A 17,814-nucleotide genomic window follows, 5' to 3' on the forward strand; every position below is an offset into this window, starting at 1 on the left:
TCCAGATTTGGCCACAGAACGGACAGAATTTAGGCAATGAATTAGGCAGGAGACAAAAGAGTTTCTCTGGTAACCAAGGTTGGGTTAACCTGGACCCCCTGTCTCTACTCTTTCCCACACATGTTTCCCGCCACCCCCTTTTCCAAGAGGGAAAGAGATATTCTGAACGAGTGCTGCTCTTCTTTCACATATGGCTACTGTTCCCAAGAGACTCCAATGGGCTTTCTCTTTCTCCCGTGACGTGAAAAATACAGGGTGTGGCTCTCCGGATGGCACTTACTGGTTTGTGCTATGAACCAGCAAAAACACACAGATACACCCATAGATGATCTCACCAGACCTTATCTCCCTTCCCTCATTCCCTCAAAATCATACTCACCTAATAATGTGTTTAGTGCACTGCAATTGAGTATTAGCTCCCGTATCTAGCTAATAAAATACATAAACATCCAACGGCCGGGTCCTCACACCCACACACATACCCTCGCCTTTAGAAACATTTGCACGGATTGTCACACGAGCCACTGAACTCTCCATCACACTCCGCATGCATCTTCCCACAGACTTGCTCACACACTGGCTTTTTATTTGCAGGCCCATGGGGAATCTTTCACCTCTTAGACAGGAATTTCATTAACGAAGGGGAGGGGATGGTAAGAGGAAAGTACAGATGCAGGGGAAATAAATGAGAATAGTTTTTGAGGGAGACCTAAAATTGTATCATCCTAGTCCCGAATCTCTCCCTTTTAACTGTTCTTTATTTGTACATTCTGTGCCCAAAAGAAAACAACCTTTCATTAATTGGGCAATTGTCCAGGCTCTTAGCCTGGCATCCAGCCCACAGAGCTATGAAATCAACCGCACCAGATCTACGCTTTGAAATGAGGCAACATCCAACTGGAAACCCGCTCAAAGTAAGGAAGTGGGTGAAAAGACTCAGGGTCTCTTTTCTCTTCCCAGTCTTCTCTCAGCCACATCTCTCTTATCCGATCTTGGTGAAGAAGCTTGCTTGGCTAGGAGAAAGGTCAGGGACGAGAAGATAGTGACGAGAAAGTTCCATGAAACTCTCAGAAGTCCCAGCCTGAACATCAAACCTGAATAACCAGGAGAGACGTAACTTCAGCATACTTTCAGTGGTTTTCCTCCTGCCCACGCTGCAGGTTTTTCAGGTCCTTGCTGGAGTGTGCGCTCACAGGCATAAATAAACGTGCTATCAGCAGCCTGCGTCAGCCAGCCCAGCTATTTAAGCAGGCTGGCATCAGCAAACACTGCTTCCAAACCCAGGGCTTGCCTTTGCCTCTTCCACGTAAGTACCTTTCAAAGGTCTGCCTTTTATGCAGAGGGATGAGTTTGTGTAGGAACTAGACCAAAATGCTGTCGTTACCGTATTTGCTCTTCTGTTGGAAAATGGTACAGGTGAAAGGGAGAATAGGAATGAAAAACTTACCCCCGAGCAGAAGCCAGGAAATGCTGCTGAGTGTAAGACATCAGTCCCTTACAAACAAGACTACATGGGGTCAAGGGGAATTTGGAGGAAGGGGAGTTGGTGTTGGTCTTTTGGCCAGCAGGTGAGATGTTTTTCTTGCTCGCTTCTATTTTGGAAAGATAACTTTGAAACCAGCACTTGTCAGATGCCTATGATTTTCTCATTTAGGAGCAGACTATTATTATTCTACATCCCAGACTTTTATCAAAAATCAGACATGGTATCATTTTAAAATATGTTTTCTGTTTGACGAGGGGAAGTGAGGGAGGTGTCTCTGGATGGAGAAGTGGCTTGATTTTGAATTTGCAGTTTATTGTTACTTCTGGTTCTCATAATACTTATTTATAACAACAAAAGCATTAATTTTTTTTTTTTTTTTTTTGTGAGATGAAAAGGAATCCCAGGCTCTGGGGTCTAGAGAAAATATAGATTTGTGATATGTGAGTGGCATCCAAGTATTCAGGGTAAACTGTTAAATAAAGTGGAATAAGAATCATTGAATAAAAAGGTACAATGTGTCACATAGTTCAGATGAGAAGCTCTTAAAGAGAAGAGGAATGCAAACAGTTTCCATGAAGTGGCGCTGCCACTGGACAGGGCCCTGTAGTGTGTTTAGTTAAGTAGGGTTAAGTATAACCAGGGCAGGCAGAGAACAAAACAAAGGTGCTGGGGAGGTGGGAAGGGAGAAGGGAGGAGCAGATAGTAAAGGATTTATAATTAGACATCAGATTCATAAAAAGCAGATAGGAAATTATAAGGAATAGAGCAGGGCATTAATTCTATAGTCTATCCCTTTGTGTCAAGAATCTGGTGAAAGCCAAGGACCTTTTTCAGGTATTCATTCCCCGCATCCTGACCCTCCCCCTCCACCCCACTCCCCAACCCACACCTTGACTCTCACTTTCTGGACTCCTGGATGTCCACGGACCCTAAATTAAGCTCATGTGCTTATTTATTTATTTATTTATTTTTACTGGGCTGAAGCTGCCAACTGAGGAACCTCTCCAGAAGTGGTGGTGAGTTAAAAACCTTCAACGTGGCAGGCACTTCTTGGCCACCAAACTGAAACTTGGTTTTAAGTTCATGAAGGTCTTATGTCAATCAAGCAAATAATGATTAAGGGCTGTATCTTAGCAAAGATAAGTTGAGGACCAAGAGGAAGAGAAAAGAAAAAGTGATCTTGTTCTCAAAGAGCTTGAAATCTAAAGTCCAGGGAGATAATTAGAAGTCATGTCCAGGCACAAAATAGGATGTGTTGAGTGATTACATTTGTATAAAATGATAGAAAATGCAAACTAATCTACAGCAAAAGAAAGTGGCTGGGCGTGGTGGCCCGTGCCTGTAATCCCAGCACTTTGGGAGGCCAAGGTGAGCGGATCACTTGAGGTCAAGAGTTTGAGACCAGCCTGGCCAACATGGTGAAACCCCATTTCTACTAAAAATACAAAAATTAGCTGGGCATGGTGATGGGCACCCGTAATCTCAGCTACTCGGGAGGCTGAGACAAGAGAATTGCTTGAATGTGGGAGGCAGAGGTTGCAGTGAGCTGAGATTGCACCACTGCACTCCAGCCTGGGTGACAGAGCAAGACTGTCAAGAAAGGAAAGAAAGGAAGGAAGGAAGGAAAGAAGGAAGGAAGGAAGGAAGGAAGGAAGGAAGGAAGGAAGGAAGGAAGGAAGGAAGGAAGGAAAGATCCATGGTTACTTGGGAAGGTAGAGGCAGGAGAAAAAAATGTTTGGGGGGATTCCCAAGGGACACAGGAAACTTTTGAGGGTGATGGATATGTTCATTATTATGACTGTGACCATTTCTTATATGGGAAGATTTATCAAATTGTATACTTTAAACATTCAGTATTATAGCTGATTGCCCCCAACCCATATTTTAAAACCATATTTTAACCACATTATTTTTATTTTTTTGAGATAGGATCTCACTCTGTCACCCAGACTGGAGTGCAGTAGCACGATCTCGGCTCACTGAAGCCTCTGCCTCCCAGGCTCAAGCAATCCTCCCACCTCAGCCTCCCGGGTAGCTGGGACCACAGACTTGTGCCACCACGCCCAGCTGTAGAGATGGGGTTTTGCCATGTTGCCCAGGCTGGTCCCAAACTCCTGAGCTCAAGCAATCTGCCTGTCTCGGCCTCCCAAAGTGCTGGGATTACGGGTGTGAGCCACTGCGCCTAATCAACAATATGATTTTTAAATGAGTAAAAGCATTTATAAAAATCAGCCTACGTAACATGCTGAACATAAAAGATGAGTATTTATGGAGAAAAGATAAATTCAATAAAGCACAGAGACCAGAGAGTAAGGATCATAGACTTTATTAGAACTGGGAGGGTCCCTGGAGATAATTTAACCTAGTGGTTGTGGGACATGGAGAACTTAAAAACAAAAATTTCAGTCAATGGGGCAGGGCACGGTGGCTCATGCCTGTAACCCCAGCACTTTGGGAGGCTGAGGCAGGTGGATCACCTGAGGTCAGGAGTTCGAGACCAGCTTGACCAACATGGTAAAACCCCATCTTTACTAAAATACAAAAATTAGCCTGGGCATTGTGGTGAGTGCCTGTAATCCCAGCTTCTTGGGAGGCTGAGGCAGGAAAATCGCTTGAACCTGGGAGGCGGAGGTTGCAGTGAGCGGAGATCACGCCACTGCACTCCCGCCTGGGTGACAGAGCAAGACTCCATCTCAAAAAAAAAAAAAAAATCAGTGACTGGCCCCACCCTGGACCAATTAAATCAGAATCCCTGGGTGTGCAGCCCTGGCATTGGGTTTCAAAGTTCCCCAGGTGAGTCTAATGTGCAGCTAGGGATGAAAACCAGTGAAATCAAAACCATTCACTTGACAGAAAAGGATAGTAAGGGCTAAAGAGAGGGTGCCACCTGGCCACCAAGTCCAAGGACAGGATGAGGCTGGGAGGCTAAGGGAACACAGCAACAGAAGCTCAGAGGTAAAGAAAGAGGCTGCTTCTGGACACTCCCAGCTTCAGCTAGGATAGGGTATCCAGCACCTTCCAAGCAAATCCTTGGAACCCAGACATGCTGTGGGGCAGCAAACTAGAAGAATTACTCAGGGCCTCCAAGGTGCATTATTAAAGGATTGTGCTAATGAGTGAGAAGGGATGTTTCAAAACTAAAGCTTCCTTTTGTTCCCGATTAATATCTGGCATAAGCAGAGGATTCTAATTATTGAAAAGAATCCCAGTGTACACACCAGGCACTCTGCTCTGGGGGACAGCCAAGTTGTTCTTTCAAGAAATAGCATGTGTGCGTTCCCAGCATTGGGATGAGTCTATCTGGAAGTCCAGGGTCTTTTAATTAGGACTTTCAGGTCAGGCCCAGGTAAAAGCATGAGTGGGTGAAGTTTGTCTTTGTGACTTCTGTCCTTCCTGTCTGTGGCTCCTTAGCTCTCCCTCAGCACCTGTATGGGTGCAGGTGTCAGTTCAGAGGTGTCTGTGGGACCACAGAGCCTCACTGGCTCCACCCCGGTTGTGTTTCCAGTGGGTTCTCACCTCCCCTTCAATCCAAATGTGCCACTTTCCAGGTCTCATTCTCTCAGGGCTTGTTTTCCTCATCTGTGGAAAACTCATTAAAATTAGGATGTTAATAGACAATAATTGTTTAATGAATTATGTCCCTCCCTGGTATATTAAGTAGGTTCCAGCAAGATAACATATCTAGGAGTTCCTTGAAATGTTATATATAGTTACCGTTTGAATTTTAAAAGGGGGCAATCAAGAGAATCAAAGTTTTATGCAAAATATGTCCTCCTTATTGGTCAGAATTCCAAGCACCTTGCTGGGCAAAAACATACCAAGATTGTGGGTTTTCAGTATAATTTTTCAAACCCTATCCAGCAGACAACCATCTATAGGTTGCGGGCCCTGTTAGATTGTTTTTTTCTGAATGAGTCCATTCTTTGTCAATGCAGTCGAACTCATCAGAAGTAGCTGCATTTTCTGTGTCTTTCTGAAAAATGGAGAGCCACCTTAAGGTTACTATAATGAAGACAAAATGTCAAGAAATTCTGCTCATAGGGATTTTAAAATATTACCTGCTTCTTTCTCGGGAGCAGAAGGCTGGCACCAGCAGAGTAGCTTGCCTAGTCTTAGTGGCCTTAGTGGCCAGGAGCCTCATTCTTTGGGGACCCAGTTTTGCAGCTGGGGCAGGGCCCCCCCAGTGCATGTGGCCATGGGCCCATTCCGGCACTTTTGCCTCGTTGGAAAACCAGATTGCTGCAGCTCTTGAAAACAAGTGGCAGCTGCATGTGGCTAGTCCTGCCTCTGAAGAGGGGCGTGGCTGGGTGTGTAATTAACATCTCTTCTGGGGAAGCAGTCTGCAGGCAGTCAGGGCCCAGAGCAGCCCTGCAGCCAGAGGACACACTGTGACAGCAGCAGTGGGGAGGAGAGGGTGAAGGCAAACTCCATCTTGAGCCCCTGGGAGCCCTGGCACTCTAGCTCTGGGGAAAGGATTAGGCCGTTGGCATCAGGGCAGCAGTCAACACCAGTTTAATGCCCCTATTTGGAAGCCAAATGCTTTTTCCTGTTATTCAGAGCTTCTCCAAAATTTAAAAAAAGAAAAGAAAAGAAAAGAAAAATAAATGACAAGCTTGCAAAATTGATAAAACAGGTTTATATGACCAATAGAATTTCTTCCTTCCTTGGATGACTTTTCTTTGAATATTTCTCCTTCACTTTCATTTCCAAATTCTCTCATTACACAGTGACAAGAGGTCACTTGGACATTTTTCAGGGCTGTGTTATGACCTAACTCAGCTTAATTTCTGGATGTTGTTGATGGCTTCCTTAGACTTTTTGTTGCTATTGAGACAGAGTCTCACTGTCACCCAGGCTGGAGTGCAGTGGCACGATCTCGGCTCACTGCAACCTCCACCTCCCAGGCTCAAGCAATCCTCCCACCTCAGTCTCTAGAGTAGCTGGGACCACAGACACACACCATCACGCCTGGCTAATTTTTTGTAGTTTTGGTAGAGACAGGGTTTCACCATGTTGTCAAGGCTGGTCTCGAACTCCTGAGCTCAAATGATCCTTCCACCTTGGCCTCCCAAAATGCTGGCATTAACAGGCATGAGCTACCACACCCGGCCGGCTTCCTTTGACTTTTAAAACATCAAGTGACTAGGGACAGTGGACAGTGCTATAGAAAGATGAAATTGTTAGTAGAAGGATAACCTGTGGCTTGGAGTGGTTTATAAAGCAGTAACCTGCCCTTTTAAAAACCAACACCTGGGGATCCTGAAGCAGCCCCTGCTCTGTCCTGGACCATAGCCATCCTGCCCACTCACTTGGGGCATCGCCTGCCAGTGGGGAACAGGTCTGATAGAGGGACAGCAAGCCTGATGCTGCAAATGGAAGGCTCATGTCTCCTGGTGCAGGAGGTGCGTGCATCTGCTGTCTTCCTGGGCAAGGGTCCTGATGTGTTTTTGGCCTTCCAGTGCTGTTGATTTTGAACACACAGTGCAACCAAGCAGGTGCAGGTTAGGCTGTCCTTTTTATTTGCTGGGAAAGTGCCTACATATATCTTTTACAATATGCTGAACAATCTTCCCCAGGACTCCAGGCTGAGCTATCTCCGGCCAGGGGAGCAGAGGACAGGTCTGGTGAGCAGGAACCTGGGTCCTATTTCCTTAGCTGTAATGGAATTTTAAAGCAGCTGTGAGCCTGAAAGATTTGTTGTCCTAGTGGTATTACTAATAGCACCCCCTTTTACTCTAAAAAATACCTGGCCTGAGCAATAAACTATATGGTCACCTGTGCGTACAATCCACTTTATGCAAGAGCATAAAGTGATTTGCTTGGAATCTTAGGATGAGCTGGTATCTGAGCTGGCTCTTGAAACCAGGCAGCCCCAGGCCTCATTCTGATCTCTGTGCCAAGTCATTTACTCTTGCTGTGACTCAGGGTTCCTGCAGGAAGCATTGTATACCTCCTGCCCAGGCCGAGAACTGGTATATTTATGTTGGGTAAACCAAAAAGAAGTTCAGTATAAATGTCGGGCATTCAAGGAATTGCTCATCACAAGGTCATGCTACTCTGATCTTTGCTTCAGCCTCTTATTTGGCTATACTTAGGTAGTAATAGAAGCTCTTTTAAATGTAGAGAAGTTGGCTGGGCATGGTGGTTTGTGCCTATAATCCCAGCCCTTTGGGAAGCAGAGGTGGGAGGATTGTTTGAGCCTGATCTCTACCTTTTTTTTTTTTTTTTTTTTTTTAGTTAGCCAGACGTGGTGGCACACACTTGTAGTTTTAGCTACTTGGGAGACTGAGGCGGGAAGGTTGCCTGAGCCTAGAAGTTCGAGACTGTAGTAAGCTATGATCACGATGCCACTGTACTCCAGTCTGGGCAACAGAGCAAGACCCCATCTCTAAAACAAACTAATAAATAAAAAGTAGAGAAGTTAATTTTACCCATATCCACATAATTTCTTGTAATTTGCTTCTGGTAGTTTTGATGAAATGTGACCGAACATGAAAACGCTGCGAGATCTTTCACAAATGATCTACTCTGTCCTTGTACGTTCAGAATGAAATGAAACAAAAACCTGAGGCAGACATTGATCAGTTCTAATCTCTTAGTGGGCAGGAAACAAGTGGCAGTCATTTTGGCTGTTAGATCTAGTCATTCTATCTAGGACCATGAGGAAAATTTCCTAGGATTCTTAAGGTCGTGGCAGATCTGCTTAGATAGTCTAGTCGTTGTTGAGGTATTTTCATTTTCTTCCTGTGTGGCTTCTCCCTAAGGAAATGTACATAAATAATCTTCCTTAGTCCTAACATCCTCATCAACCCTTTCCAGATTTTCAGTTTGCTGGTGCCAGGAGTGAAATCTGTTTTACAAAAAACTTTAATTCAGTGGTTAATATTTAATTGAATAACTAATGTTGGAAGTATCTATCACTTTATTATATATGCCTTACCCTCTTCCTGGGACATAGACTAGCATCTTTGGAGATGGCTGGAACTGGGATTTACGAAGCAGGAGTGAAGAAAGCAGGAGGCCACCCCTACTTTCATTAACACACTGTACCTGGCTCAGGGTTCCATAGTTGAAAAGGGAGGAGAGACCTTGGAACTAACTCAAGAGTTAAACAATAGTTGACTAAACAATAGTAAAATTAGGGCCGGGTGCAGTGGCTCATGCCTGTAATCCCAGCACTTTAGGAGGATGAGGTGGGCAGATCACCTAAAGCCAGGAGTTCAAGACCAGCCTGGCCAACATGGTGAAATCCTGTCTCTACTAAAAATCTCAAAATTAGTTGGGCATGTTGGTGGTGCATGCCTGTAATCCCAGCTACTCGGGAGGCTGAGGCAGGAGAATCACTTGAACCCAGGAGGCGAAGGCTGCAGGGAGCCAAGATCACAGCACTATACACCAGCCTGGGTGACAGAGCAAGACTATACACACACACACACACACACACACACAGATCAGATGTATAAGGAACACAAAAAGGCCTGATGTTATGTAGCTTGGACAAGAGAAGGCTATAAAGCCACTGAATGATGGTGTTGAAAAGCATGGAAGGAGGTCGTGGAGGTCAATACCCAGCTCTTCACCTTGGCTTTTGAGGAAAATATCCAAGACCAAGGGTTGGTGGGGCTGCAGTACAAAGGACATTAAGTAAGCCATGAGGTATTCCCTCATTATACAAAAAACATAGTGGAAAGAATTAATTATACAGGCAAACTCTGAAAGATGAGGCAGTCCACCAATCTTTTAATTTTTAAAGCCCCCTTTTTTTTTGTTTGTCTTTAGGCCTGTAATGAGTTAACATAGTCCTTCATTCATGGCATACACAAGACCCCCTCTTAGGTTTTATATCTCATTCCATTTCTCCTGCTCTCCCACTCTCCCTCTTTTCTCTCTTTCTTTTCACTGAACGCTAAAATTTTAAGAGGTATCTGTGTTGCTGATGATATTTCTAATGCATTATTATCAATAGTCTGTTAATTACATGTATCTTTTACTTATTGACTCCTCCAATAATGGACATCTTTCTTGCCTCCAATTCTCTGAAATGATGCTGTAATGAATATTCTTATACATATGTTCTACCACCCTTTAGATCTGGTTCGTGGGAAACAGGAAGGGAAAGGAGTGGACTAGAAGGCTTATGCTTTCTTTATGCAGCATGGAATATTGAACTGTCCATGAGAAATGGAAACATAATGTAACCAGTTAGTATTTCAAACATTTAGAAGCTTCTCCAGGTTCCCTTGTACTTTAATAAGAGATTGAGTGACACACAATTTTCTAGAACTAAGAGAGCACAATCTTCAGTGATCTCCCCTTCTCAATATAATTTTCCTTTTTTTATTAAAAGAATTTTTTTTAGCCTGTCAGGCTGGGCATGGTGGCTCACACCTGTAATCCCAGCACTTTGGGAGGCTGAGGCAGGCAGACCACCTGAGCTCAGGAGTTCGAGACCAGCCTGGCCAACATGGCGAAAACTTGTCTCTGCTAAAAATACAAAAAGGTGTGGTGGTGGGCGCCTGTTGTCCCAGCTACTCGGGAGGCTGAGGCAGTAGAATCACTTGAAACTGGGAGGGGAGACAGAGGTTGCAGTGAGCCAAGATCAGTGCCACTGAACTGCAGCCTGGGTGACAGAGCAAGACTCCGTCTCAAATAATAATAATAATAATAATAATAATAATAATTTTGGCCAATCAGATTTAGCAGTGGGGGATTGTATTCAATGTCATCTTCTTTTCTTTCTTTCTTTTTTTTTTTTTAGACAAAGTTTTGCTCTGTCACACAGGCTGGAGTGCAGTGGCACCATCTCGGCTACAACCCCCACTTCTCGGGTTCAAGCAATTCTCATCCCTCAGCATCCAGAGCACCTGGGATTACAGGCGTGTGCCACCATGCCTGGCTAATTTTTGTGTTTTTAGTAGAGATGCGGTTTCTCCATGTTGCCCAGGCTGGTCTCAAACTCCTGGCCTCAAGTGATCCACCGGCCTCAACCTCCCAAAGTGCTGGGATTACAGGCATGAGCCACTGTGCCCAGTCAAATGTCATTTTCTTAAACCTGGCTTTATCAATTCTAGAATCATTTTATTTCTGGATATTGGTTATTGATTACCTAGAAAAAGCAAATGACATGTTCAAAGAAATCTTATTAGTCATGAGGTTGAGTGAAGTTTCTAAAATGTTTTGCCATTTTAATGATTGCAAAACCTGATGTCATTTAGTTGCCCAGTTATATCCTGAGTCACTGGGAAAGCTGGATTAGAACCTTAATAATGGTACCTTGTATTTATGTAGCGTTGATAATTTATAGTGCCATTCATAAACATAATCCATCTCATTGAATCCGATAACACTGTGTGACAGGTGGGGCAGGTTAATAGCTTCAGTAGTAGATGATGAAATGGAGGTCTAAAGCAACTAAGAGAATTGTCCAAAGTTACCTGGAGACTATGTGATAGAGCTGGAAGGAGACTCCGGGTCTTCTGAAGCTTCACTCAATCTCTTTCTACAGTATCATGGCTGATGCTCAGAAAAGTGATCTATTGTAGGTTCAAAGCTATCCCCTGAGCTGGACATTCTAGTATATCTGTCCTTTTCAATTATTTCGTGATGTTAATGAGTTGGCTAAAGCTGCACACCCTCTGTTTGTCCTATTAGCTGAACACCTGCTCATAAAAACCACTCAATTGGGGAAAATATCTGGTCCATATCACTGAGCAGCATGGCAACAAGCAGCATGGGTTGTTGGACTTTGGCATAATTAGGAGCTTTGCAAGGCACCAGCTGTGGGTCATTTTATCCATGACCTAATTATAATCATAAAATAAGAATGGTAGTTGGACCATAAAAATAATAATCTATTAAAATATATTTATGCAAAGAGATAATTCCATTCTGTCAAAGACTCTTTTCTGGACTTTTCAAAATACTCAACTAACCTGAGGAAGTTCTGTCTGCTTGCAGTAGACGATCTAATGGCCTAAGGAAAGCCATGTGATTGGGCAGCCTGAAAATATACTCATGGCGCATGTGCAACACCACACAGGTCTCTAATGTATCTTGCTATGTAATTTGAGCTCAGGCAAAAATATCATGATGTCACATCCCCAGGATTACAAATGAACAGCTCTTTTCAGGGTTAGGCACTGGGAATGAGAACATTTTTAGAAAGAACATTTTAATGTTTTAAAGTGATTGGATGTCTACAGAACAATATGACAATTTTATCTACTTGATTCTCCATTGCATGTGTAGTTTATATGTATTAGATTTTTTTTTTCACCCAGGCTGGGGTGCAATGGCACGATCTCGGCTCACTGTTACCTCTGCCTCCTGGGTTCAAGTGATTCTCCTGCCTCAACCTCCCGAGTAGCTGAGATTACAGGCACCCACCACCATGCCTGGCTGATTTTTGTATTTTTAGTAGAGATGGAGTTTCACCATGTTGGTCAAGCTGGTCTCAAACTCCTGATCTCAAGTAATCTGCTCGTCTCAGCCTCCCAAAGTAAGGGATTACAGGCATGACCCACCGCGCCTGGCCTATATTAGATTTTTTAAAACTACCAAACTAATTTATATCATCATTTAAGTTTTTGAGCACCCTTCGTCCTCCATGCAACAAATATATCTCTCTATCCTTTGGCATATTGACCTAATTAATCTAATTATAAACAAAACGTAAGAAGTTAAATGGGCAATCAAAAATTAATAACATACTCCAAAACACAAAAGGAATATTTATTAGCTGTCATTTAAACTTATTTGAGCCATTTTTCCTCTCTACAAAGTATTTAGAAAGTCGATCCTTTTGTTATTTGCTTCCAAGCATAGTAGTACACATTTCTCTTCTGGTTTAAAGGTTCTTTTTAGAAAATATTGAGACATTTCCCCCATATCAGAAATCTATTTGCCTCATTTATTGGAGGCAAATAGATTATTAGGACATTAGACATTTTCAAAGAGATTTCATGATTCAATTTGTTTGACAAATCAGACCCCTTCTCTATTATCTGCTTTGAAAAGCCCTGAGTGCATGGCTGTGCCCCATAGAAATCTCTAGGACAAACCATTTTTGCTTCTCTGTTTATATTTGATCACAGGACTGACTCTGTTGGAGATGTAATGGATATTCACACTTACTAAGCATTAGCACAACCATATTGACAATAACCAAAGCAGGCAGAGGCCCAAGCATAACTCGGTCTACCAGACAGATTCCTATCCTACGTATTCAAGTTGCAATAAAAATGAAAGATCAGGAAATTTGAAGCTAAACTGTTTCCTCTTACCTTTAACCACAGAGCTGCAACACTATGCATTTTTAAGAGGGAAAAACAGCCTCCTGTCCATCATTGTGGTTAAGCATATGTTGTTCTGTCCTCCAGCATCCTAACATACCTGCATTTTGCTAATCCCTAACAGCAGTATGATACCTAGGTGCAAGAGTAGCATTTTTGCTATTCTATACCTAAGTGAGAAATTTAACATTTTATGTATAATAAGGGCACTAGATATCCAGGTTTGCCTGGGACACTTCTGATGTATGCCTGTTGTACTGGTGTTATTATTATTATTATTATTTTGAAACAGAGTCTCGCTCTATTGCCGGGTTGGAGTGTAGTGATGTGATCTCGACTCACTGCAACCTCTGCCTCCCGGGTTCAAGCAATTCTCCTGCCTCAGTCTCCTGAGTAGCTGGAACTACAGGCCCCTGCTACCTCGTCTGGCTAATTTTTGTATTTTTAGTAGAGATGGGGTTTTGCCATGTTGGCCAGGCTGGTCTCGAACTCCTGACCTCAGGTGATCCACGCGTCTCAGCCTCCCCTGGTCTAATTATTAATAGTACTCCTTTTATTCTTCACTGTTCTAGGTTGGGTGACAAATTATATGATCACGTTAACTCAACAGCCAGGTTGAATACTAACAAGCACCTTCGTTCCGAATGTTTCATGGGCTCCTCCGTTGTACCTTGAAGTAGAAACTAGGCACAAATCGTTCAGCAAATCAGGAGCAGAGCCTAGAATAGGGCTCCATGCTCTTCTTTCTTGAGTCAGCAACATCAGCAAACTGTTGATGAGGAAGAACCCTATCACTTAAAACCTAGGCCACTGTGACTGTCAGAATTTGAGAAGAGAAACTTCCTCAGAAGTCATCTGGCCCACACCTTCACTTTTCTAGATTAAGAAATAAGTATAACACTTCTGGAAATGCATACGCCATTTTGCACTAGAAAAGTGCAAGGTTGTTTCATGAGCATAATCTCACTGGATCACAACTGGAGTAAAGAGGCAAGGAAGGACATTCTTAGTTACATTTTATGGAGAAGAGAGCTAGGTTTTAAATAAGTTAAATAATGCAGCCAAGGATATGTAAGTATGACATGGAGGCATTAGAACTGAAATCCAACCCTGACTCCATACCCAGTACCCTTCCTATGTCTCCATACCAGTTTAATATTTTCATTCATTAGTGAGGATTTAAAGCATATTTCCTACATGTATTTTATCCATTACAGATACATAAACATTCCCTCTGCAACTAATGCTATATACTCAAAAGTATCTTCTTTCAGAACCAGGCATAACGGCTTAGACCTGCAATTTCAATGACTTGGGAGGATTGCTTGAGGTCAGGAGTTCAAGACCAGCCTGGGCAACACAGCAAGGTCCCATCTCTAAAAAAACTTAAAAAAGAACAGGCACTTTAGTTCTGCTTCTCTATCTTCCTACATGCCAAGAACTCTGGCCAACAACTAAACTGTTCCCGCCTGACAGCACCACTTGGTGGTTGGGTAGGGAAATGAGAGGCCAAAATCTTTCTGTCTCCTTTCTGGTGCCTTGGGTAGAAGGATGAGGAGGAGAAGAAAATGCAAAGTAACTCCTGCTTTTTCTTTAGTGTTCACAGTTAACAACATGAATCATATCTCAAACAACCTATTTCTCATATTGATATTTCCATTCTCCTTTGTTCGCTTTATTTCATCTATGACACAAGTATATAAATATAATCAGTTTGGCCGGGTGCGGTGGCTCGCTCCTGTTAATCCCAGCACTTTGGGAGGCTGAGGCAGGTGGATCACCTGAGGTCAGGAGTTCGAGACCACTCTGGTCAACCTGGCAAAACCCCATCTCTACTAAAAATACAAAAATCAACCGGGTATGGTGGTAGGCGCCTTCAGTCCCAGTTACACAGGAGGCTGAGGCACAAGAATTGCTTGAACCCAGGAGGCGGAGGTTGCAGTGAGCTAAGATCGCACCACTGCACTCCAGCCTGGGTGACAGAGTGAGACTCCATCTCAAAATAATAATAATTACACCAGTACAACAGGCATACATCAGAAGTGTCCCAGGCAAACCTGGATATCTAGTGCCCTTATTATACATAAAATGTTAAATTTCTCACTTAGCTATAGAATAGCAAAAATGCTACTCTTGCACCTAGGTATCATACTGCTGTTAGGGATTAGCAAAATGCAGGTATGTTAGGATGCTGGAGGACAGAACAACATATGCTTAACCACAATGATGGACAGGAGGCTGTTTTTCCCTCTTAAAAATGCATAGTGTTGCAGCTCTGTGGTTAAAGGTAAGAGGAAACAGTTTAGCTTCAAATTTCCTGATCTTTCATTTTTATTGCAACTTGAATACGTAGGATAGGAATCTGTCTGGTAGACCGAGTTATGCTTGGGCCTCTGCCTGCTTTGGTTATTGTCAATATGGTTGTGCTAATGCTTAGTAAGTGTGAATATCCATTACATCTCCAACAGAGTCAGTCCTGTGATCAAATATAAACAGAGAAGCAAAAATGGTTTGTCCTAGAGATTTCTATGGGGCACAGCCAAGCACTCAGGGCTTTTCAAACCGGATAATAGAGAAGAGGCTAGATTTGTCAAACAAATTGAATCATGAAATCTCTTTGAAAATGTCTAATGTCCTAATAATCTATTTGCCTCCAATAAATGAGGCAAATAGATTTTTGATATGGGGGGAAAATATCAGTGTTTTCTAAAGAGAACCTTATGCTTTTATATCAAGATAAAGGAAAGTCGTACTTCTTGATGGGAAGATGAAATTCAATCAACATACATTTAATAGATATTCACTGAGTACCTACCAATGTGTCAGCGACAATTCTGGATACCTGGACATATCGAAGCTGTGCTATGAATCTGTACAGTCCTCAACAGTTCCTTGAAACTCTCATCAATATCTGTACCAAAACCTCATTTCCCTAAGCAAGATTTTAATTAAAATTGAATTTTCTTAAGTATTTTCTTTTAAATAACTTCTTATTAAATTGCACCAGGATATTTCAATAGGATTATTTTATACTTTTTTCCATTACAGATATATAGCATTTTAGTACCTATATAACCTCTAGTGGGTTAGCCTGGGATCTTACCTACACACTTGGAATACTCTTTCTCGAGAAAACTTTTCCTGAATTCATAATAATCATCATAGAGCTAGATTAGATCTGTAGAAAAGCAACCTGTTTACAAAATGGAGATCGCCTATAAGGAGATGATGGAAATGGAATTGCTTTCTTTTGTTTGCCCGTTTATTTCTATGAAAGTAGACTAAATACTCCACTTATTTCATAGCACATTCAAAGAAGAAGCCTAAGGTTTTATGAGCATCTTTCACTATTTCCCCAAGTTTCCACATACAAGATTAGAACACAAATTGGGCTATCAATGAAAAGAACTCAGTGCATATGCAGAGTTTTATGTCCAGAATTGACTAATGATTCATTCACTGCTGGAAGTCGTTCACAAACACCCTTTCCTCCAATGGCTTTTCATAATATCTTCCTGTTTTCAGTAAGTGGTTACAGAAAGTCTGGACTACTGAGAGACTTGTTTCAACAACAGTTTCAGGAGGATCCTTAATTAAACAAAACTCTGTACCTCTAGGGATTAAGTGGCAGCAATCATCACTGAGCTCCAGCTGGTCTGGTTGAAGCCAGCCTTTCTATTCTATCAGATGCTGTAATGTTTCTTGTTTGTATTCTGTATTATTCACATAATGCCATCTTTCAATGATGTCTGCATCAATTGAAGAAGAGCGTGTGGGGAAGGAAAGCCAGCCTGGCTGGTGGTGCCGGTGGTTTTAACTGAAATCACTGGCTAATCCATTGAGCTAGGGCAGAGCCGTGTCTGGTCACCAACATGCCATAGGGAGGGAAGTACTCAGACTGGCCCCACCCACAGGGAGCCAGGGCAGACACAGGGCACTGCCTTCCTTCTGTTCCTCGAACCCACCTGGCTCTACTTCCCCTTTTACCACAACTTTCCATAAGGATCTGCTGTCTGCAGAACTGTTCAGTGCAAAGAGAAAAGATGGTGTAGTGATTAAGGACGTGGATGCAGAAGTTAGATTTTCTGGGTTGGGTCTCTTCTCTGTCACATACTAGATTTGTGATTTGGAGAAAGTTATATCCATCTTCTTGGGAAGGGTATATAAGTTTCCATCTATATAAGTTTCTACATATATAAAATGAAAATAAGAACACATAGTGTTGCTGCTCCTCTGATGATAAAGAGAATGAATGCATCTAAGGCACTTAGACAGGACCTGCCACATAGTAATTATTCCATAAATATGTTGTCACTATTGTTATAATAACAGAGGTAAGGTTTCTGTAGGTGATTCAGCAATAGGAATCAACTCTATGTTGTTTGGGGGCACTGAGGATGATATCAAAAGGCTAGAGTGTATTTTCTCCAATTTTACATTTTGCCTAGATCTTGTTGAACACAGAGCAGTTTTTTCCGAAGTTACGTCCTAAATCAAGTCATGTCAAATGCCATTGGCTAGGTTCTGTTCAATAGCCATCCAGTGAGCACATATTAAGTCCCAGACTCTCCTAATGAATACTGGGGAGATTTAAATGTATAAGAAATGACACATCCCCCATAGAAGTGCATATAATTTAGTGGGGAAGACAGGCTCATGAACAAATTATTTCAAAACAATTTCAGCCAGGCATGGTGGCTCATGCCTATAATCCCAGCACTTTGGGAGGCCAAGGCATGAGGACTGTGCTGAGCTCAGGAGTTTGAGACCAGTCTGAGTAACATAGTGAGATCCCATCTCTACTAAAAATAAAGAAAATCAGCTGGACGTCTGGGTGCTCACATGTAGTCCCGCCTACTCAGGAGGCTGAGGTGGGAAGATTGCTTGAGCCCTGCAGTTGAGGCTGCAGTGAGCCATGATTGGGCCATTGCACTCCAGCCTGGGTGACAGAGCAAGACCCTGTCTCCAACAAAAAAAAACAAAGAATTTCCATTTGGTCATTACCCTTATAGGCCATGACAATCTCAAAAAATTGAC

At 42.7% G+C, this 17,814-nt stretch overlaps 1 protein-coding gene across 5 annotated transcripts in view; it reads left to right on the forward strand.

Moving 5' to 3' along the window:
- The first annotated feature begins 672 nt into the window (after nt 1-672).
- Nucleotides 673-17,814, forward strand: part of HOPX (HOP homeobox) — a 34,115-nt gene continuing 16,973 nt past the window's right edge. For 2 of the 5 annotated variants that reach the window (XM_011937228.1, XM_011937209.1), the window contains exon 1: nt 673-1,306. The gene's annotated coding sequence lies outside the window, so the exon portion shown is untranslated. Of the gene's footprint in view, nt 1,307-4,111; nt 4,118-6,043; nt 6,120-17,814 lie in introns of all 5 variants that reach the window. The other 3 variants (XM_011937267.1, XM_011937259.1, XM_011937223.1) reach the window with 3 other exon arrangements.

The sequence above is a fragment of the Colobus angolensis genome, unplaced genomic scaffold (genome assembly GCF_000951035.1).
Source record: "Colobus angolensis palliatus isolate OR3802 unplaced genomic scaffold, Cang.pa_1.0 Scaffold100, whole genome shotgun sequence".
In the NCBI taxonomy this organism is placed as follows: Eukaryota; Metazoa; Chordata; class Mammalia; order Primates; family Cercopithecidae; genus Colobus; species Colobus angolensis.